The sequence below is a fragment of the Aulonocara stuartgranti genome (genome assembly GCF_965226115.1).
Source record: "Aulonocara stuartgranti genome assembly, chromosome: 10".
Lineage (NCBI taxonomy): Eukaryota > Metazoa > Chordata > Actinopteri > Cichliformes > Cichlidae > Aulonocara > Aulonocara stuartgranti.
The window spans coordinates 18,039,998-18,063,368 of NC_138946.1; the positions used below are offsets into that span (position 1 = coordinate 18,039,998).

At 39.9% G+C, this 23,371-nt stretch overlaps 1 protein-coding gene across 1 annotated transcript in view; it reads left to right on the plus strand.

Moving 5' to 3' along the window:
• The first annotated feature begins 15,241 nt into the window (after positions 1-15,241).
• tiam1a (TIAM Rac1 associated GEF 1a) overlaps positions 15,242-23,371 on the plus strand; it is a 51,231-nt gene continuing 43,101 nt past the window's right edge. The window contains exon 1 of the mRNA XM_082549989.1: positions 15,242-15,986. The gene's annotated coding sequence lies outside the window, so the exon portion shown is untranslated. The remainder of the gene's footprint in view (positions 15,987-23,371) is intronic.

The window sequence follows — 23,371 nt, forward strand, 5'->3', positions numbered from 1 at the left end:
ACGTTGGAAGCTGGGCTGAAATTAAAAAATCTTGGGCTATCCATTCATCCAGAAACCTGACTGAACAGCTGTGACCCATGCTGACCAGCATCCACCCACACACACACACACGCACGCACGCACGCACGCACGCACACACACACACACACACACACATACATACAGACACAAACAGTGTTTCTATCTCAGACAGTATGCACACCTCTGCCTACCGATAACAAGTGCGTGGCTGCTTAAATTGCATTTTCATTTGAATGTAAGTTGCTCCCATGTGAGTTGACATGACCGTACTCTTCTTGTGGGTAAATGGGAGATTGGAGGCTCTTTCAGTGAAGTCCATGCCTCAGGGAGCAATCCAATGGCAAGCTGCAGCGTGTGCAATTTAAATTGCACATGAAGATGTGGAGTAGAATAATCATATACTCTAACAAGGCACATGAAACAAAATTTATGTTGCTGTGCTTGCTACTTAACAGTTAATATATTGCTAGTGAACACATTCAGGTACTAGAAATGTTAAAAAAAAATGAAAGCACCAAGTATTTTATGAAAAGAACTTGAATTTGCAGGGTTTAAGATTGCAATATTCTTTTAAATGGGAAAGCATTTAAACTTGAAGTGATTTTGTATCTGGCCAAGAACTCTGAGGCAGCCTAAAATTGTAAGCTGAGATAGCTCTATTCAAGTAGATGGATGCAGCCAGTCGAACAGAAAGACAGGCTGGCTGTAAAAGTTGGTATAAATAGCCTGGGAGTGGAGGTGATGAATAATAGACACTACCAGTGCAGCTGGCATTGAGGTAGGGAGGCCATGGCAGCCGGAGAATCCAACAAAACTACACAGAACTTTATGGAAAAACAACAGAGACTCTAACCAGCTGCTGATTGAAGATCATATTGGAAGATTTATTTTTATTCATTTATTTGTTTATTTTTGTCACTGTCACCTTTACACTATACGGCTTCTCATTCTTCGAAATCTTTTAGTGTCAAATAAAGAAATGGCTGTCAGCACATTCACTGAAAGGTAGTGCTTAGAATTCAGAGGCTTTGTATGTTCTTCCCCAAAATACCAGTCTTACAGGAATATTTGTTTCTAAAGTAGTTGCAGTGACAAATGTATCTGCGTGTGCATCATATGAGAAAAGAAAGGAAGAGATGTCAGCCTATTAACTGATACCACACACCCACATCTACATAGTCATACTTGTGATAGTAAAGCCTTCCCTCTGGTGTTCACATAGGGATGACTCACAGTTAGTTCTTTTTAACTAAGTTATGCAAGCTAAGCAGAGGGACAGACACTTTACTGGCATGCCTAAGTGTCTGTATGAGTGAGTGTACTGTACTTGTGATTTTGTCTTTTTGTATTTTTTAAATAGGCATCCAGCTTTGTGCTTTGAAACGCCACAGAGGAGAACCAGTGTGTTCACATTTCTGGAGGAGGGCTCTTACTGTTACTCCCCCAGGCTGCAGTAGAACGTGTATGGCCCAGCACTCCAACCGAACAGCCTGTACCGGCTTTTCTTTAACAGATTCGTGTTTATGAATTGCACACAAAACGCATGGCCGCACCCCTGCCTAATAAACAGCTCTATTCCACTGAGAAATGGACTCCAAGAAGATACTGTAAAGGTCATCGGGGTGTTTTCTTAATCTCTGAGCATATTGTTTTGGGCTCACCTGTGTTCCCAGTCATTACACATTTGTGTCTTTTGTCCATTCCTGGTTGTCGAATTGAGAGAATAAAAATACTAGTTTAGATCTGTGGTCTCCTAACTGGTGTATAAAGGAATTTCTTCATATTCAGGTTCGTAATGAAAATGCAATCACCGATAAATTGGTAATGGACTGTGCAAAAGTCTTGAGCTACCCTTCATCTCTTTATGTTTTGCATCCAAGGTGCTTTTAAGAGCTGTCCAAGCTCTCTGAAGTTCTTTTTTAGTTTGTTTTATGAATTTTTATTATTTGACATTGGATGCTTTTACACTCACTTTCAGTTTTCAGTTTAGTTCTTCTACCTTTAAAAAGGATTTTTCTTTGTTTGTTAAGCCACTTAAACAAGCGCAACAAAGGCACCTACCTCAAGGGATGAACCAGTATTGTGTCTACCTAACAGACAGCTTTGCAAAGATCATCTTGACAGAGAACAGAACAAAAGTCAGGCAACATCCAAAGAAGAACTCTGAATGTCCTTCACGAAGTCTGGAGCACTATTCCTGAAGACTACCTACCTTGACGTTCAAGCTTGTTAGAATTGTTTGAATTCTGTTTTTGGATTTTAAAATATATTTGCATGTTTGTTTGCTTGTGTCTCAATAAAACACAGCACCTATGGCTGGCTTATGACGTTTACTGCAGTATTTGTGACTTAAGGTACACTCCCCCTCTTGGGATTTAGGCACTACATTGTACGCTTACCGATGAAATTAAAATTGAAGTTTAATTCTAGTTTGAATTCTCATGTTGAGGTATATATAGTAACTCCCCTTTGAGGTTCTGCCGTACTCTAAGGTGAAAGTTCACTTTCCTGTATACTGTTTACCACTGTCTACCACGGGGATATTTTAGAGACTAGGAGCCATAGGTCAGGGGTGAGATGCCATAAACGGTGCTCATGCTATGATGCTATTCTATGCTTTGTAGCCAGACTAATTACAAGGCCCCTGTGACCTAACCTCTGACCTCTGAGTTATGTGTCATGTGATCATGAGAGTGAAGCCACTGAATACTCTCATGATATTTATAACGCCAATATACATTTGTGCTCTCAACCTTTAATAAAAGTAATGTTAAGGTTCATGGTTTTGTGTACTCAAGGAGATGCTTATTATTCTTTCTAGAAAGGATGGCTTTATCTCTAGCTATTAGCATGATCCAAATCTGCAGTTTCGGTATGAACAAATTATTTTTGCCTATACTTTTTCACTCTTATAAAGCTTTTGCGTGCAATTATACTAGCTTTGTAAGTTTTGGCTTACTGTTCCAATACTACCTTATACTTGAGATGTAACTATAGTCTATATATATGAAATATGGATGAAATCTGGCTCTGAAAAGTGAAATTGTTTGAAAATGCATTAGTTCTATGCTGCAGTTGGGTAAGCTTATGGATGCAAAGAGTAGTACTGTATGGTAATAGCATCACTTCCCAATTAATTAATGCCACAGTAAAGACTTTTATTATGAATCTATAGTCTCAATCACCAGTTTAAAGTCTAATGCACTGCAGAATAGTGTTTATTTTATAGGTTATTTTCGAATACAAACTAAGACAGGAGGTAAAGTGGCGGTGTACTTTAGGACATGAACTACCTCATGAGCATGCAGTGTTCTTGATATCATGTTAAAAAGCCACATGCTGCTTGTCATAAAGGGGAAAAAAACAGGGAATGACTTATCTTTTTCAATGATTATTGCTTTTTAACCCATGTTAAACAAATATTGCATTATATATCATAATTTAATAAGACTGTTAAAGTGAAATTAAGTCTTGTCTGTACATTAAAAGTTTATGGAGTAGCAGCTTTGGAGGCTTTATGTATTATATAAATGCGTACACAGACAGCACTTACATTCTGGTCACTATGTTGTGTTTTCACAGCCGTTAACATGACATTTGCATCAAAGCACAAGAAATAAAAGGGACATTTTTGTCACTTATCCACATATTTTACATATATAAATGGATTTGAATAAGTTTTAAATATTACACAACCCTTTTTGTTCTACTAGTTGGTTCATTCAGATTTTCCCCTGCTAACAGAATTCTGTTACGGAAATTCATACCCCCATTAGCTGTTATCAAAGCAAATGTCTATACAGGAGCGGAAAAGGGGAAGTGAATTAAAGGTTTTGCTGCCTGGAGAAACTTTACATTCTGTCTTTATTTGAACTTTCATTCTGTGCTGTGGGCACCTGTGTGTATGTTTGAGATTTTTGCATTAAACACTCTTTTGCGTGTGTGCACGAGATGTCCTGCACAGCTGTGAAGTGTTCCCAGCAGGATATATATATATATGTGTGTGTGTGTGTGTGTGTGTGTAGCTGCTCCTTCCCTCACAGTCTTTTTCTTCTTGTTTCTGTCCATTCCAGATAAAGGAGAAAGTCTTGGCTCTGACCCCCACACTCTCTGAGATGAAGGAGGAAATTACTGTGCTAATATGCGCATATTTTGGATCCTTTGAAACATCCAGCCTGGAATTATACACTTCTCACCATGCTTCGCTTAATTATTCATCTACTTGTGAAACGTTTCTGGAAAGTAAAATATGCTCAGGCAAGTTGAACTGGAAGAGAAACATGAGGGCTGCATCAGCTGGGTAATTTCTCACTTAATTGTTTGACCTATAAAATCTCAGAAAATAACATGAGTTATTTAAAATTTGGTTTTGTGCAAACAAAAATTGAAAACCCCCAAATATTTTATTTTTTTCATTAATGCAAAAAATTATAAAACTAAATAAATCAGAAAATCTAAAATTTAAGAAACCGAAGCAAACATGTTTTTTCCATCAGCAACTAATTTTCTGTTGTTAATTTCTGAATGCACCTCTACAAACGATTTAGCCTCGCATGTAGTCTTAGATGCATTTTTCTGTTGTGCTGTGTGGACTTTCTTTTCTGCTTGATCTTCCTCAACTGAGGTGTTTTCATTATTTGTTTGTAAATCAGCAAATACTATGGAACTAAACTCTATGAAATTTGGTGGAAAGGTGGAACACAAGGGGAAAACAAATGACATTAAATTACTTAATTTTGTTGTAGATCTGTGTAACATTCTGAAAACCGACATATGCCATAAGCTCTTGAGGAGGATACAAGACCACTTGACCTCCACTGTGCACCAATATATATCAACTGATGCAAATTAGCCAAAGGTAACCCATAAGCAGTTAAATGCAGTATGTTCTTGTTACATTAATGTAACCATTAATCAGAACTACACCTTAATTGTATGATTAGGCTGTGTTTCCTGCATAGCATAGGAGCATAACTCACGCTGTGTGCACACAAGGGATAGAAATAATCTCTTGCTGGTGTTTAAAGTTATCTCATTAATTACTTGTGGTGCCCCCAGTCTTGTTAGTTCTGGACAGCAATTAACTTGTTTTAATTGGTCTCCTGTTGCTGAGGGAGGTGAGTCAAAAACACCTGCAATTACACAGAGATGGTTAGAGTGAGGGTCATCATTCTGCCGACTGGCTTCAGGTGAACAATCTGTTGCTGGTGTATATGAGCACGAGAAAGGCTGAACAGTCTATCTGTGCTGTATAATTTCGATTTTTTTTAATTGACCAAACTCTGCTAACAAACTAGTTAACTGTACTAACTGATGGAGATGTTTTCTAAAGCAACATCTAAATTACACCCATACAGTTGTTATTCTATTCTCCTTCACTATTTACTTACAATTTCTTACATGAACACAAAGTCTTTATAACAATTTATGTGACTTGATCCCAGCTAATACTGACCATAAAATTTGATGGGACCCAGCTGCTGATCATATGTCATTACCACTGGTGAATTTAATCTTGTTTGCCAGTACGCCAGTCAGCCAGTTACAGTTAACATGGTGAATATCAGCCGATACCAGATCATCAACTCTAATTCAATTTTTACCGTTTCCGATATCATCACACCCAAAATAATACATCATATTATGTCAATCAGTTGAACACACCCGGCAGTCTACACAATTCCACCCTTTTGACCTGATAGGCTCTTTACTTCCGTACCATCAGAGTGAGAACAAAGGGAACTTTGTAAGGTAAGAAAAATCTGCTTAATCTCCAAATCAGCTGGTTGCTATTTAATGTAAAGGGATATCATATCAGTGATCATGTATATTGGTTGTATATTAATTGTGTTACATTAGATTCCTTTATTTTGTTACTTTAAAAGTCGGTGGTAGTACCAAAACGGTGGATGGATTGGTGATGTAAGTTGAGTTTATGATAACTTGTTTGTCTTTGGTTTTATTTTTAAATTATACAATTAGTCCATCCATCAATCATACATAGGTTTGTGAGTCAGTGGAACCAACTTTGCTGTATTTTTTTTTCAGGGTATTTTTATTCAATCTTGTGCTTACAGTTGCTCAGCTGTTTACAGTAAATTAGCCTGCAGAGCTCTTAACTTCCTATAGAGCAGAGGCAAAGGTAAAGGCAAAGGATTAAAATTCATCCATCCATCCATTCACTTCCGCTTATCCTTTATCAGGGTCGCGGACAGCTGGAGCCTATCCCAGCTGTCATAGGGCGAGAGGCGGGGTACACTCTGGACAGGTCACCAGTCTGTCGCAGGGCGAACACACAGGGACAGACAATCATTCACACTCACATTCACTCGCACATTCACGCCTAGTGGCAATTTGGATTATCCAATTAACCTATCCCCACAAGCTGCATGTCTTTGGACGGTGGGAGGAAGCCGGAAAACCCGGAGGGAACCCACACAAACACGGGGAGAACATGCAAACTCCACACAGAAAGACCCCAGCCTTATGGTGGAATTGAACTCTGCCAGAATTAAAATTATGAATGAAATTCTTTCCATCCCTTCAGCAAAAGAGGATGAAAGCAAGGAGCGAACCCTGGAAGATAGACAACTACCCCCTAAACAAAATCAGAGGGGAATATATATTTTAGGAGCAAAGAAATCCTGTCTACTCTGCACCTCTCCAAATATACCATCGCAAAACTGCACCTGGTGCAAAAGCCCTTGATCTGCAGGCTATAAGAGTAACAGCTGTGACAGGCAGCTCCTGGTATACCTCCATTCTCCTGGGAGTAAACCAGCTGCTACAGATGTTAGAGAGGCAGATAGACGTAAGAGGTGAGATGCTTTATAGAAACCTACAGAGAGATTATGATGTTGAGTGTGAATTACAATCACTTGTGGAGTGGAGTTTTTCCTAAAAATAGAGTTCCATCCATCAGCAGCAAAAACAAACAAACACAAAAAAACATGGAGAAAATTCCTGCCAGATCAAGTGACTGTCACTTATTCCACACACTGCAGGAGAAATAAAAGACATTGATGTGATATGTATATCTACACAAACTAGTTAAAAGCCCATGAAACAGCAATGAATAAATTAAGCTATCAAACACAGTTAGACTTTTATTTGTTTATTGCTCTTAATTAATATTGCTATTTTATTAAAGCAGTATCATACACGGTTATATTCCTATACTGAATATGAAAACTTGGCCTCCATTCTCATGTCTGTCACCAAATCACAGCTGTGCTGATAGTTACTATGACAACACTCCCTGTTCAGCTTAAACAACATTTGGGTAAAGATTAAAATTAAACCTGTGGATAGAGTGGTTAGTCTTGAACTACATATTATACACTGATGCCCTTCAACAGGATCAGCAGCTGCTTGCTAACTGTGACACTGAAGCCACTGACCCCGAGGTTGTGGTTCAAACTTTTTGATCACTTAATCGATTTAAAGGTAAAGAGGAAGGGCAATTTGACACTCTTTTAAAAGTATCGTATCAAGAGGAACAATCAGTTTGTGTCTGACATGAAAAACAGCTTCTTCCGCTTCACCTCACACACGTAAAGATCAGCATCCATTGCTGTCACATGACCGAAAGCAGCAGATACTTGCGTTAGCAAGAGAGAAACTGAGAGCGTCTAGAGAGGGCCCATCTTTCTATGATGGGGCATAATTGAGATATATGACCAGTGCTTTCCATTTAATTCTACTAACTGAAAAATCAATTCACTAATCCAGTAATTCAGCATCAGATCGCCTGTTTAAATGCCACAGTGATTAGTGTAAAAGCATTTTTTTTGAATGCGAACAATACAGATCCTACAAAGAACAATGACGATAGCAAACATGTCCTTAACAGAACAATCAACAAGTAATCTAATATACAAGACACAATGTTATACTGTTTTTGTTATTATGATATTTGAGATCTGAGCACTTTTCATTTGATGTTGTGAGACATTGCATGTTTTTTTTAATTATTCAGGATAAAAAAAAGGGACAATAACATAATATTTGTTGTCTGTTTATTATTTGTGGTGTCAAATTATCAAATGAAATATTGGCTTTTTCAGTGGCTTGGCAGCATCTTTTAGTGTCGCTAAATCCCATCCTTGTCTGCCTCCTGTTGTCTGCATTTTTCTGGCTGTTTTTACTTTTAATTATTTGTGCTTGCTAGACAGCATAAACCTACCAAACGATGTGTAAGTAGGGTTGCAGCAGTCCAAGTCTGCCACAGACACAGCAGCAGAAAAACACCCTCAGTCCTGTCTTCTTTCTTTTTTCTTTTCTTCTGAGGGCACAATGGCCCTTGGTTTTGCTGATGCATACAGAAAGCTTCAAGTTAGACGATGAGGACACCTGACACTCTACAGCACAATACCTGCCACCTATGCACTCTGGAGGATTTTGTCATTTAGTGTCTGCTTGTTCAAATTTGTATATATTTTATTTTTCTGATGATTTAATTTTAGCACCCAGATGTAAAAAAGAAAACTGGTCTCTGTCTTTGTGTATAGCTTCTCTGTGGTCCCAAAGCTGTGCATCAGTTTATTGTCTGTGCTTGCTGTTCGTGTACATATGTGTGCATGTCTGTGTACATGTTGTGGTTTGTGTAAGTGTGGGTTGTCTCTGTCTCTATGTTCCTCTCTCAGTGGGTGGTAACTGTTAAACTCTTCCATTTGCTGGGATTACTCCTCCAGTCAGTCCTGTGGGAGCAGCCATCAGCCCGTCATCTTTCAGAGCAACACTATACCTTCTGAGGCTTTAATCCCTTCTTCCCTCTCCTTCCCCTCCTTTTCCCACACTCAACCTCTGAACCTCATCTCCAATTTTCTTTTCCCCCCTCCCTCATTGGCTTTTTTTTTTTTTTTTTTGCTGGGGCTGTCAACTTTTAGCTGAACTGGCTAAAACTCAGTGGATGCAGCAGTGATTGCATTAAAAGCTGTGATTTTACACCTTTTAAGATGCTACTGTTCTTAATCCTTTTAGGGAGAAACTGTCGGCTTTTTAGCACCAATCACCAAACTGATAAACAAAATGCTATAGAACAAAAAAACATTTATTTCATTAGTATTAAATATGTGCATTAATTTGTTAATCGTTGCAAAATTCGTAATAATGGTCATATTATACAATAATATCTTGAATGCTGAAACTAAACTTTGCCTGTAGCACTATAGGCTAACCCTGTCCAGTACAGGCAACCCGGGGCTAGATGATGTGGATTTGAGATGGCTGTTTGTTACAGATAAAGAGTGATGCAGTGAGACAAGCACAACTGGAGGACAAGAAAGGGTTTAATTCTGTCTCTGCGGCTTGACCTGGAAACAACCCATACATAAAAATTTCTTAAATGAGCAGGAAATGTGTGTGTGTGTGTGTGTGTGTGTGTGTGTATGTGTGTGTGTGTGTGTGTATTGGGTGGTTGCGTAGGAGAGGTTTTTGCAGGTGCTTCCATTGGGCAGCTACCAGTTAGCTATCTAAATCATTACTGAAATAATAATATATATGTTTGTAGTTTTTATCAATTATAGTAAGGGTTTATTATTCTGTTATTAGGCATCCTTTCATTGCCTTTGAGTTCTTTCTCATCTACCTTGCTGAGCCATGTTACGTGACATATTAGCACTTTGACAGGATGTCACATCTGAATCCATTTAAAGCCTTGTCCAAGAGTCCCTGAGTGGTGAACTCTTTTGATGTTTGAGGCTGTAACCACACAAGAGTTTGAGCTCATGGGTCTCATAACAAAAGAGCAGTCTGGTGTGTGTATGTGTCAGTGTATGTGAGACTGTATGGGGCAGTGGAAATGATGCTGTGCAGTTTAGTGCTCATGAGGTTGTGACGAGGTCAGAAGGTTATTTTGTGTGCACAGTCATCTGAGCACCCCCCGCCCGCCCAGATGACTGACCTACATGGTGCATTGTTCTCCATTTTTTGCTCACTCTGTCTTTGGCTCACTCACTCACTCACACACACACACACACAGATGTCACGTATTATTTTTTGCTGCCGCTTGTTGGTACGTATTTATTTTACAAATAAGCGTAAGTAAGAAAGCTGAAGTAAGCCAAAAGAACATAGAAACAAATACAGTGTTTTCACCCCTCCCATGTCCTGCTATCCCACATAATTGTTTTTTAATCCAGCACCATAATTATCTCTGTTCTTGGTTTACATTGAAGGTTATTATTGTTGTGAGTATGATTTCATGTATTTACTCTGGTGATCTGGGCTGAGCTATGCTGAGTGACAAGTGATTATTTCCTGTCTTTTGATCGCTCAGAAAAACTGCACATAGATACCCACAACTTAATTCTGCATCTGGCTTAGTCATCTTGGAGTATTAAGAAGAGTTTATCCTGACTAAACATTATTAATGATGCACTGTCTCTTCAGGTGCCCTGTGTATATTTTAATGGATTACTATGTGGATACAACTGGCGTCTCTACTGTATTAAAGCATCCCTGTTTCGTGTAGACCTCTGTTGAAAGATCTCCATCTCTGCTGACTCTTCCAACACACGTTACATATTTCTTTCCCTTTGCGCACTAATTGACTATTTTAGTCTCATCTCAACCCAGATTCGTGCTCCTACCATTGTGTCTTAAACCCACCTGATTCCAAAATAAATTCATGTTGACTGTAGTGCCCATCTTGTTTAATTTATCATGCTGTTTATCTCAGTATAAGCTACAAAAAGACATATGGTAAATTAGTTTAGTGTAGTAATGATTTTGTAGTGTCTCCAGGGAAAGGATTTGTAGTGGTTCTGCTGTGAGGGTCTAACTGCTACTTCAGTGTGTTATCTAATTAAGGGCTAAACATTGCTGCCAGTGTTTTTCAGTGAGTGCTTTATTAGTATGGACTGAGCTAGCTGTGTGAGCTAACTGTAATACAGCACATAAATTTACAAAGGGAATCAGGGATTTACTGATTTACTCCAAGGCAGGCCATCAATGCCTCTGTGTTTATGTTTGTCTTGTACTGATTTTGAAACTGTTTAAAAATACTGGGTCTTTATTCTTAACATGACTATGTTGCTAGCTTCCACCTCACTTACAAAGAATTATTATGAACACTCTACTTTTCTGGGCAATCCAAAGTTGCTTAACTCAACTTCACGGAGTCTTCGGCAGATTTAACTGCACTGTGGCAATAGCACACTCCTGCATCTGACACAACAATGATGTAAATGACTAACTCCATTCTTTTAGACAGCAGGCAATGGGCTTACGGTCATGTTTGTCTTTGCTGTAAAAGCCTATTAACAAACCGCATAAGTGCAGCAGTGGTTTAGGAGCAGTAACATGAGAGTGACCAGAATAAAAAGAACAATATATAATGTTCCTGTTCGATAACCACACCGCAGGTAATGAACTAACCTCTCCCACATGAATATTCATTATAGACTCAAAGCTTTAGGCTAATGTGGTACTGTGTGACCTTGCAGTCTACGGGAAATAACCAGCTAGCCCATTAGTAATTGTTAACATCAACTCACCAGTATATTTGCTCTTTTTGTCCATCTGCTCCTAGGGGCTATCAGCTCCTAGGCTGATAACAGTGAAGTAGAATTCATTCACTTGCAGCATCTAAAATAGAATTGGAAGCATATGTACATCGCATCCAGTAATGTGGATCTTTATAGTGTTTCTCTTTTGCTGTTGAAATGATTACATGCATAAACATTTATTTTATTGGTTGAGATGAAGATATTTGTCAAGAAACTGAGATAAATAAACAAGTGAAGGTACAGTATGTGTGCTCTATGTGCATACATGGTTGCATGTTGGGGTGTGTATAACCCAGTATACTTGACGAATGGAATAACAAATATCACATTTTTTGCCAAACCCAAGATATCCAGCGTACGCGATATGAACAGTAATCTTTGAATTCAGCTGTCTCATTGCCAAATGTTTATAAAATCAAGCACCTAGCCATGCAGTCTGCCTTTACAAACATTTGTAAAAAAAAAAAAAAAAGGGGTTATTCTAAAATGCTTACTGAATTTAAGCGTGGTACCAGTGCAATGAGACAGTTTGTTAAAGTTCTTCCCAGTAGATAATTCACATTCACACATGGTACTGCTACAAAGTGAAAGCATTTAGGAACCACAGCAACTCAGCCATGAAGTCACACACCAGTATTTACATCAGCACAAACAGAGTGTGATGGGAGCTTCATGGTACAGGCTTCTGTGGATGAGCAGCTCCTGTGTATGTGTCATAATGTTAATCACTAGACAACCATGCAGTCTAACTACTGATGCTCACCTTATTTTAAAAGTCCAGTCAGTCAGATCTGTTGTCACTATTCACGAGTGAAGTTGTGTCTTCCTCTGTAGGCATGTCCATGTGTCTGTCTATTCAACACATGCTTTGTCCACATACTGCTCTACATGTGTCTTTATAGTGATGTCCCCTGCTAATGGAAAATGTAATAGAGACTAGCTATTATGACCCTAAGCAGTGGAAAGAGCAACCAGTAGCTAATATGACTCCTGGAGAAAGGTAGAAGGCCAGGAGGAATGTGCTATTGTGGACCAGCAATGCATGCATTATTCAACAGTTCTACTCGCATGGCTGATGATAATGATTTTATCAAATCTGGCACGGTGGATGTTGGCGGGTTGGGGGTGGGGATGTGCACTTTTTTTTTGTTCCCTTTCCAATACAGTATGTTCATGAATTTCAATATGATATGTTTCGCAACAGAGATGGCAGGAACCATCAAATGAGAAACCGATCTCATCCCGTCAGCTCTTAACTGATATTGCCACCCACACATACACACTGTGATGACATCTGACAAGGATCAAAAGGTGGAGTCTATTGTGCTGAAAGGCCAGCTCAGGTGGGGTGGAAGAGAGAGGGGAAAAACACTTGTGTAGTGGTGCTCCTACCAGTGTTTATTCAATAGAAAACTCTACTGGTCAATGGGCTTTGATATTCATTTACCCTGCCCTATCCTAAACTCTGACACACAGCTGACAGAAGACTGTGTGTGCGTTCTTATTACACAAAGATCCCACCAGATGATGAGTGCAGACAGAGCAAAACAACAAAAAAACACACCCCAACATCCTGATGTTTTTGCAGCCCCCCTACTTCTCTACTTGCATAACATTCTCCACCTGCAGTTGTTGTTTTTACCAACTCTGTTTTCTACTTTTTCAAACATGCCATCACATACAGTACATAACTTGGAGTTATCATTAAACTACTGACTAATTTCTTCCCACTCCTTGGATAATTGCATTACAGTCCAATAAAGGAATGTTTGGGTTGGAGTGTGGGAACAGGTTTCTGTTCATCCTCCAGGACCGGCTACTTCCTGTCTCAGCCAGTTCACAGCACGACACTACCTTCCCCAGTCATGCTGTTAGATAACACGGAAGACTGGGAAGGTAATCGGGTCTGATGTGTAGACAGGGAAACTAGGAGACAGATACATAAGTGGACGTCCATGCATACAATCCTACGCAAAGGAATTATGTCATGCAAGAGGCACAGCGGTGGGATAGTCTCAGTAAGGTGCTGAAATGTCATCATGTGCCTGGGGGGGAAAGTGCTGTGAATGCATGTGTGTGTCTGTGTGTGTGTTTTGTCTGTGCATTATCATGTAGTGACTTTGTACTTGTGACTGTCTCCCCTCTTTCCCCTGTGGAGACTGTATGAGGTCCTTTTGTTGGGTAGATCTGTAACCTCTCCTGGCCTTTGTCCTGACATGTTTGCCTGCATAAATGCTAGACACCTAAACACCAGCTATTTCAGTAACTTCACAGTGCAGAAAACAAAGACAACAGGGATCATTGGCCTATTATATAAATGCGGTTGTCTTTCCTCATAAATGTTCTGTTTTTGGTGATTAAGTTTGGTAATATTAAGAACTCCGAGAGCTCTTTTGCCAGACAGTAAAGAGCAAATTATCTGCAGACAGAGAGACAGTTACTGATTGTTGTAGAGTAATTTACGCATTTTTCTTACTGGGATTTGCAGAAACACTGAGCATATTTTGAGATGGAAAACTTTCACTAGTTCTGGATGAAACTCCCCACTGAATTTCCCGCACAACCGACAAATCAAAAATGTTCCTTTTGAAAAAAATGCCTGAAGGATATTACTTTCTTTCTTGATTGTGCTAAACCTGGTTTTAGCTCCATAAAAGCCCAAACGATCATTTCTTTGCATTTCCTGCTCTTTGATCTTGGCATTCCTGTTTGAATCTTAAATGAATTAGGTTAAAAAAGCATAAAACTATTAGTTACTAAAGAATAAACGAGGAGCCAATTGGGAAATACCTCATTATTGATACTGCTCATTATCATTTCTCAAATCCAGATCCAGGATATATTTAAAGATAATTATTGTTTGCCAAAGAACTGCCTAGAAGATGCTATTGCTGAACCATTAGGGAATAATTGGTTTAAAATATCTCTAATCAATCTAATTCCCCATTTTCTAAATGAATCACACCTGAATAACTCAGCAATAAAAATTAAGTGGTACAAAACAATACTCAAGATTACTCCAAAGTCAGTTGTTCTTTTTTAATGCTCAAGTACTGAGAAACTACTGAGTATGATTAATGTTTTTATGACTTTTTGTTTACTGCCACTTAGTTTTTGAGGCAGAGGCAATCAGTATTAAATACAGTGGGCAGTTAGATCTAAGTCTTACCTAATGATTCGCTTATTTAGTGTCTTACATAGTTTATCCCCAGTTAATAATCAGCATCTCTTATGAAGTTGTACTTAATGACTTATTAGGAACTCATTGATGAATAATTCTTTCACAGTTTTGTTTCTTGTTCTTGGTCTCAGTAATTATGAAGTATATATTATAAGGTGTGTCTGTGTGTGTTTGCTTGTGTTGACCACAAGGCAAATAGCTATCCCATATATGATGTAGTCCTGCAACAGTGATTTGGACTTTGAGGGTCCACCGTAGATGATGTTAATCCAAGCTGACAACCCATTTCAGAAGGCTGCAAAGGTTCAGCACCATGTTTCTTGATATTCAAAATAGTCAAATTGAGAGAAAATAGTCAAAAACATCAGAAGAGACTTAATCCTTTTTTATTTGATACTTGAAATAAGAATGCTGGCTGGGTTATAAAATAGTAAATACAGAAATGATGGAAGAAAAGACAAGATTGCAGCAGAAGCATAACATGAGCAACAGCAGCTTGTGCGAAAGGCTTCAGAGAGACAGAGAGTGAGAGAGAGATGCGTTTTTCATGTACTCCACCACGCAATATCTTCACCTTTCTATTCAAAACCACATGTGCCTTGCAGGGTATTTTACTTTTCTCAAGTTAGCTAGCTGATAAGTATTTCCTGCTAGCTTACCATCAGTAGAGCGTTGGTTTGGGCTATCTATTATCTTTCCCCAGAATTACTTACTATATCAGCCTATCTTTCCTTGCAGGCAAATATCGTTTTCTTGTGTGTTTGTGCATGCCCATGCTTGTCCACTCCACTCCACTGTGCCTTTGTTTGTGTTTAGAACGAGTCCAGAAAGCCAGCAATTAAAAAGAGGACTGGGACATTTAGGCTTAGAGGCACAGACCCAGCATACACGCTGGCAAGCCAGAGGAGGCGAAATTGGAGCGAGAGAAAGAGCGAGTGAGCTGTAGATGAGAGAGGGGAGAAGGAGGGCTGGGTTGGAGCGCATGTGGGAGAGAGAAAAGGGGAAACCAGAAAAAAAGGGGCGGGCTTACACTCAGTACACACACACCCTCCACTAAGCCTTCAGTCTGGTGTAGGCACGCAAAAAGACAGCAAGTATTCAAGTATGAGCTCTAATGTGTCTGTGTGTGCGTAAAAGCTGCGCTGGAGTCCGGGAGACGTTTCACTGATGCAAGGATTTCCCTCTTTTTAATTCTTGAAGAGGACGCACACAGGCTGTGTTTTTACCAGTTCAGGGGATTAACTGCAACACGCACGGGGACCTATTAAGTAAAGGTAAAGAGACCTGTTTCTTGTTTTGAGGACGTTTGGTGAGCTTTGTGAGAGGTAGAAACTGTTGCCTATGGTGACTGGCTTTGTGTTATGTGTGATTAGATAAGTTACTAACTGTGTGTAGCACGTGTGCGTCTTCATAGAGTATACGATTTGTGGCATACCTGTGTGTACGTCTTTATGTGTGTTAAGATATGCTGTGCAGTCCCACACATGGTGTGACTACTCTTCTTTGCTAGTACAGTATAGGCTCTGTTACTGTTTGGGGGATGCCTTTTTCTTTCTTCCGCTCTTTAGGTTCTTCCGCTCACTTCTTGTCACACACAAATTGAAATAAATACACGAGAATTGCACAGAAAGCCCATTTTGCTTAAATGCTAATCCTGCATGGCCATTTTATGTGTGACGATGAAAGGAGCTTATCAATCATTAATTTTCTGTGTTGGGACTTTGCCTAGTTTCCCAGTGGTGCTAATTTAATGATGATAAAATACCTTAACAGCTCTGAACCCACAGCACCTGGCAGTGCCCTTTGAGCTGTGGCGTTTGTTCTCTAAGAGTAGGGGAAACACGGTGAGGCGTGTTATATCCAGTGCATGTGTTTGGTTGTGTGCGTTCACATACTGTAACAGATCTGATATGCAGAGTTATGAAATTTCTTGAGATAAAAGTGTGATTACTCTCATTTCAAGATCAAAAGATCAAGTGCTGCTTTCAGTAATTATGGCCTGTCAGAAGCTTGTTAGCATCTGCTCTGTGAAGAAGCATAAAAAGCACTCAGTCCTCGACATTATACCATCAAAGGTTCACGATGGAAGATGTAGAAAGACAGATTCACTGAGAAATTTGGATAAAGACATCAGCCTGCTCTGTGCATGTGCGTATGTGTGGGAATATTAAGAGAGGAGAAAAGCAAAAGCAAAAGAGTGAAGCGGAGGATGAGACTGGCAAAGAGGGAGACTTTAGAGCTACTGAAAGTCTTGAGGGAACAGCAGTTAAAGGCAGATTGGTACAGAAGACTTAGCAGAGTTGCAGTAGGCAGCAATACATGATAAAAAAGTAGGGAAACATTGTAAAGTAAGGGAAATACAGAAAAATTGGTGGGGATTCCTCAAATATCCATTTCCTACTGAACACTGCAGGCATATTTAGCATCTGTCACTCAAACGTGTGTGCATTAGAGGAGGTGTGAGGTCTCAGCTGTGCCAGGATCCAGACAGCAAAAAAATTACAGCGGATCAAAGGGCAAGTAGCCTCTGCTGTCCTTTCCTCCACCCTTAAAATCCCTCTTCGTTGCTGGGAAGGAAAAAAAAACCTTTGGTGGTTGGCTTGAGATTTTTCTCAACACCAATTATCTACTCAGCAGAGACCATGTGAGGAATCCTTTCATTTTGCTGTCATTTTGTTGTTTTGGGACCTAATAGGGAAAGCAAACGCCTCACTGCCTATCAGCAGTATTTACAGTAGATGGTTTGATATCGGTGTGGTTGTTTGATAAGCCAAGCAAAGGGCTAACCCCAAAAGATATCCCTGTTATATAAAGTCAAATCATAACAGCTCAGTAGGCAAACTTTTAAAGAGACTGTTACACGCCTCTCTTCCACAGAATCCCGATAAGAGCTGTCACAGCACATTTTTGAGTCAAACTGTAAAACAAAGAGCTCTACAGCAAATCAATTTCCCCGCTCTGCCTTGTAACTTGGTGAAAAACTGTGTTCATTCTGTTAATATTTGCTTTTCTCTCTTTCTTCTGATGACTGTTAAACCAGATCTCTGTGTCGCTTTCTTGTGTTTTCTTCACCTTATCTGTCTCGCCTTCTTGCCACAATTCAATGCCTCAGTTGCCATGAGGAAGTTGAATATTGGCAGGGTCTTTTGAGGAAGCGATCCGTGAAAGGATTTACAGTGACAGATAAAAAGTGGTGTGTGTGTGTAAGCGCGTATATATCCGCACACTTTTGTTTATATATATATATATATATTTATTTATTTATAAAAATGACAGACTTTGCAAAAGCTGGGGGAAAAGAGGAGGGATGGAGCCATTATCCCATTCAGGTTTTTTTGTGTCCATTTACTGTGTACGCAAGCGTGTGCACGGAACAAATATGTGCACATCCACACAACCACACTGTGCTGTGTATACTGTAGGCTAATAATGTGTGTGAGCATGAAAGGGGGATGGGACTTTGTTAAGTGAACCCTCTGGGTTGGTGAGTGTGTGTCTGTTTGTTAAGGTGTACATACTGACCCAGATTGATACACTTGCTCTCATGCTCTATCAGCTCACTTTTAAGGCCTGTGTGTGCTCAGTTCAGAGAGAACATTGAATTTACCGACAGCTTGGATAGGTCTTAATCACAAAACAAGTTAACTTAACAATGACGAGTTTCCTTTGGGGGAAGAGAATTTTGCTTTCTGATGTAGTCCATCTCACGTGACGACATTAACACATATTCTTTATAAATGCACTGATACGTAGGTATAATTAGTGTATTAAATAAGAGTCACCAAATCAACTATACACTCTGATCTTTTCATGTAAATTTCAGTTTCCTGCATACATTAAATAACAAATATAGTATTTTTCTTCATCATCGTCTGTTGTGTGTTGTCTACTGCAGTGAATAAATCTAATAATTAAAGATATAACACACACTATGCAGGAACAGTCTTTATATGTGTCTTATTTTCTAAATTTACCTTTTATCCCTCTTCCTCTGTGGTCCACTCATTTCTGCTGTTAAACAAATGTGGGGCTTATGCTCTTCCCCACCAACCCCACCACCATCCCCACATGCAATCAAGCTGTTTAAATGTTTGTATTTCAGTGTGCGCCTCTGGGTTCTCTGTGTGTGTCTTCTACGTGTGTGTGTGTTCATGTTTCTCACTGTCTGTTGCCGTCATTTGGAGCCAAGTAAGAAGAGAAATATCGCTGAAGTCTGTTTTGGGAAAAGCAAGGGAAAACTGACAGCTGAGGGTGGGGGGGAAGTTAAAATGTTGTTTTTTCCCTCTCTCTTCTCTGGCTTCACTGAGTTTCTCTAATTACGCTGCTGGTTCAGTTCCGGCTATACGCAAAAGCAGAGGGAATCCCTTTGCAATGCAGATTGTAACAAAAAAGGCCGTAGCTCTGAAACCGAGCGGGTCAAGATCAAGTGGATGAGATGAATCTGTGGGTTAGTAAGATGAGTTACGTAACAGGGGAAAATATGTTTATGCTGCAAAAAAATCAAAAGCAAAGATACATTTTTCAAATATTCCCCCAGCTCTTCTTTCTGGATAATTTAACTTCCTCAGTTGTATTTAATAAAAATGACTCTAATAAAATCTCGTAATGTCATAAACCGTGCAGTGGGGGTTGATGGGTCACACATGTTTCCCTATTAAAGTTGAATAGGTTGGAAATCATTTGGATATCACATATACTGCATACACATCTGGATGTTTCTGGGCACTTGTGAAATATTTGGAAATTATGAAATGCGTATGTGACTATGCGTGATTATGTCATACTAACGTCTTTGCTTTTCCATTATGAAATGTCACTAGTCTGGTTGAGCAGGACTACTTTGTTGTTACCTAAGCACTGCAGATCAGGTGGAGAACATTGTCCCAGACTCCTTAACATTAACCCCCTGATGAGAAGTAAAAAAAGCAGAAGGGATGCCTCTAATTTGTAACGGGGGTCTAAGCAGGGGAGGGGTGTCTGACATGAGCTGGCATGTGCTCTCATCATTTCCTCCCTTTTGTCTGTTCTGTCTGCTGATGAATTAGGAGTTTCCTCCTTCCTTCCTTCCTTTACTCCCTCCCTCATTCTCCCATGCTTTATTTTCTCTTTGTGTCCCTCTTTCCGTCTCTTGCTCCATCATGAAATATTTCAATCCTTACTCTCTGTGTGACAGCATTACCACCCTTGTCATGTCTGCCCATTATCTCTGATCAGTGTGGTGTTCCAGCCCACACATCAGCTCCGGATACCAGCTGATGAGGTTGAAACACGTTTGCGTGTGTGTGAATGCATTTTAGAGGTTAGATTTTATTTTCTAGGGCACCCTCAATTCATAATATGTATAATTTGGTATACTTTGCGATCAGTCTCCACAGGATGTGTGCAGTGTGAGATTATACCTGTCCTTCTAAAGAATATCGTTTCAAAGTGTGTGGTTTCATGGAAAAAGGAAGCTTTGCTTTGAGATAACCTGAACAGGAAAATGCTTTAAAAGACCTCAGAGTGCGAGAGAGGAAATGCACGTGTGTGTGTGAAGTGCTGAGTAGGGATTTAGAGCTAGTATTACTGCGGCAGTGCAGAGAACTTTTTCAATGACTGTGTTTATGCTTTGTTTGCACTGGGAGATTTGGCCTTCCTGGGATCTTTTTTTTGTTTGTTTTTTTATCTCTGATTGGAAATCTTTACTCTCCTGTTTGGAATCTGTTTCTCTGTCTAACTTCACACTCACTGGCTGTATAATTAAAGCACAGGAAACAGGCCACTTAGCCATTGTCTCTTCTCTTTATTCCTTCTTCGGCCCCATCGTTCTCCTCAACCCCCTCATAAGAGCTGGCAGGCGACTCAGTTCTCATCACACAGTCGCACTTTACGTCCCTGCCTGTTGACCTGGAAGTGATGCAGTGGGATATTGCAAGGCAGTCTGAAAAGCCTGTGTGTGCATTTGTAAGTGTGTGCAAATATGTACGTGTATGTACAGTATGATGTGTGTGTGTGAGAATGACAAAAGCAAGGGCTTACAGGCAAAGCTGCATGACTTTTCTTTGTTCTATGGAGCGAGTTTCTTTGGGGTAAGAATAGAAAAAGCTGTGATGAGTCCTTTATGAGGGCTCTTTCATATTGAGTGATTTTGTTATTGTCCTGTGGTGTGTTAGCTTTTAGGCACGTGAAAGTGTGTGCATATGTGCCTGCGTGATGTCAGGTTGTCTTTGTTGTTCTCCCCTCAGGCTGGCACTCAGATGTCGGTCGTGTGGAGCTTTTACAGGTCACTAATGCACTGACAGAGGAGGATCTATTCACTGTAGCCACTCAAAGTCCAAACAATAACCCCCTAGCTTTAGCCTGCACAAGAGATCAACTCCAAGGAAATGGACCCATTGACCTAGATCCAACCCCATCCTCCGAAGAGATGCCCCGTAAGTGACATGCCGTTGATATCCTCATCTCAACAACAGTGTTGTGTTTGCCACAAGATATCTCATCCCCATTGGCTCGAATCAGGGTATAGTAATGTGAGGATCCGTGTTCTAACAAGCCCACTGTGGTTTACTAGTCTTCATGATGTTTATGACAGGTTTTAGAACTGATAATCAGAAAAAAAGAAAGATGACTCAGTCGTGCATATAACCATTAGTTTCAGCCCTAGACTTATTTTAGTCTTCCTGTGTGTGGGAAACTGACCTATTGTCTACTAGAATTACTGGTGTGTGTGGTTTTCAGCTGGTGAAATTTGCAGAACTGGGCGTCGGTCCCCTGTGTCATTCTCTGAATGCTTCACACCTTACTGCCACGCAAGTTATGTTTCTGTTTCTGCATGAGATGAACAAATGGAGAAAGAGACCACAGTTTGTGTGGTGGTAACTGAGATAAACAAATTAGATCATATTGAAAATTATAGTATGTGTGCTGCAAACCTAGCCTTGAAATTCCAGCTTATATTTTCAGCTACTGCCATAGTTTTGTGTTTTTATTTTCATGTTATTTTGAACGATCTCGTCTTCTAATTCCTTTGAATAGTGTATAGGTTTAAGTTTCCCAGAACTAAACTGTATTGTTTTTGGTGGTTTGTGACCTGTGTTGACCCGAGAGCCGGCACAGTGAGCCGATGTTTGCCTGTCACATTCTTCCTGAGCATTTGTTACCCCTGTCCCTCGCTGCAACACATTGTCTCCTGTGTCTCCTTCAAGCTAAACTTTGTTTGCTATCCTTGCTATTGACTCAGGTGCACGGATGCACTAAGATAACTTCCAAATCCTGCTGTTCCCCTCCCCCAACTCCCTCAGGCCTCACTCTGTGCTGCCCATTCCTCTGCTGCTAACATATTTCATTACATTACCTCTGACAGGTTTATACTTTGATGTTTTCCCCCGCTTTTGTCTCAATACCGTCTCTTCCCTTAATTTTTAATTTTCGCTTTCTAGTACTCCCACGGTACCCACTAATCTACGCCTTACCTAGTTTGTTGTTGTGTCAAAGCCTCGCTCTTGCTTTCTGGTAATGATTAGGGTAGTACTATAGTTTTAGCAGTAATCTTAATTAAGTGATAACAGTGTTGCTTTGTGTATTATTAACTCTCTTGGCATTACTCTGAAATGTTGAATCATTTTCAATAATATAAGTAAACTTGTACTGGTATAGTTGTAATAATTAAAGATTAATCCTGCTGTTTTTGTTTCACTGAGCTCAGGCGTGGAATTAGCACAGAAGTCCATTTACATATCTGGGTTAATAACCATTTTCAAGCAGATCGTGTAAACTCGTATTTGTTAGAAAGACTGGATCCTATAAGTCCTGTGTAAACAACTCAGTCAAAGAATTACATCAATGTGGATAATCTCAGTTTGTGTGCAAAGATTAATTGTTTTTGTGTTTAATGTGCATAACTCCCATTTTCTGCAAGCAACTTTTATTTTGAAAGGTAATTAAAGACTGCAAACATATTTGAGCTTTTTCATCAAAACAGTAGCAAACTACCAGTTTTCCTGGAACAATTGCTCCCATCATTTTTAGAGACAGTGGTTTGGTCACCTCCTAACTCACTGTAACACACACAATGGCCTCTTCAATGGCTCTCTTTTCTGATAGTCTTGCAGTCATGTCATTACTGACAACAAATCAGGTCTGTTCACGTCTGGCCTACTTTGAACTGACACAACATCCATCTCTATCAGCCCCTCAGGACCTATCAGCACCACTACACCTCTTTACCTCTCGTGTCTCCTTCCGCCTCAGCACACATCATTCTCATCTGTCTACCTGTGGCCCAACACTCGATTCCACCAGCTCCCCGCCGCATTAACAGCCTCTCATCCCCCTTTCACCACCATCATCATCTTTTTTTTCAGACTCTCTTGCCTCTCTCATCTCATCCCCCTGTCTCAACCTCCCACCTCAATCAGTCTACCTTTGCCTAAAACCCTCTTATCCCTCTCTCACACCCACTCTCACTCTGTTTTTTCACCGTCCCTTCCGCCAGCACAGAGCACAACAGAAGTATTACCCGCCAATTTGGCTCCATTGAAAGCACTTTGTGGTTGTCTTTGACTGTTGATGTGTGTCAGTGTGTGACTTCGTGGCAGTGCCGGGGTTTGACTTACATTTCTGAAGATGCTAATATAAAGATTGTTTGGATTTGGCCATGATTTTTTTTTAACCTTGGTGA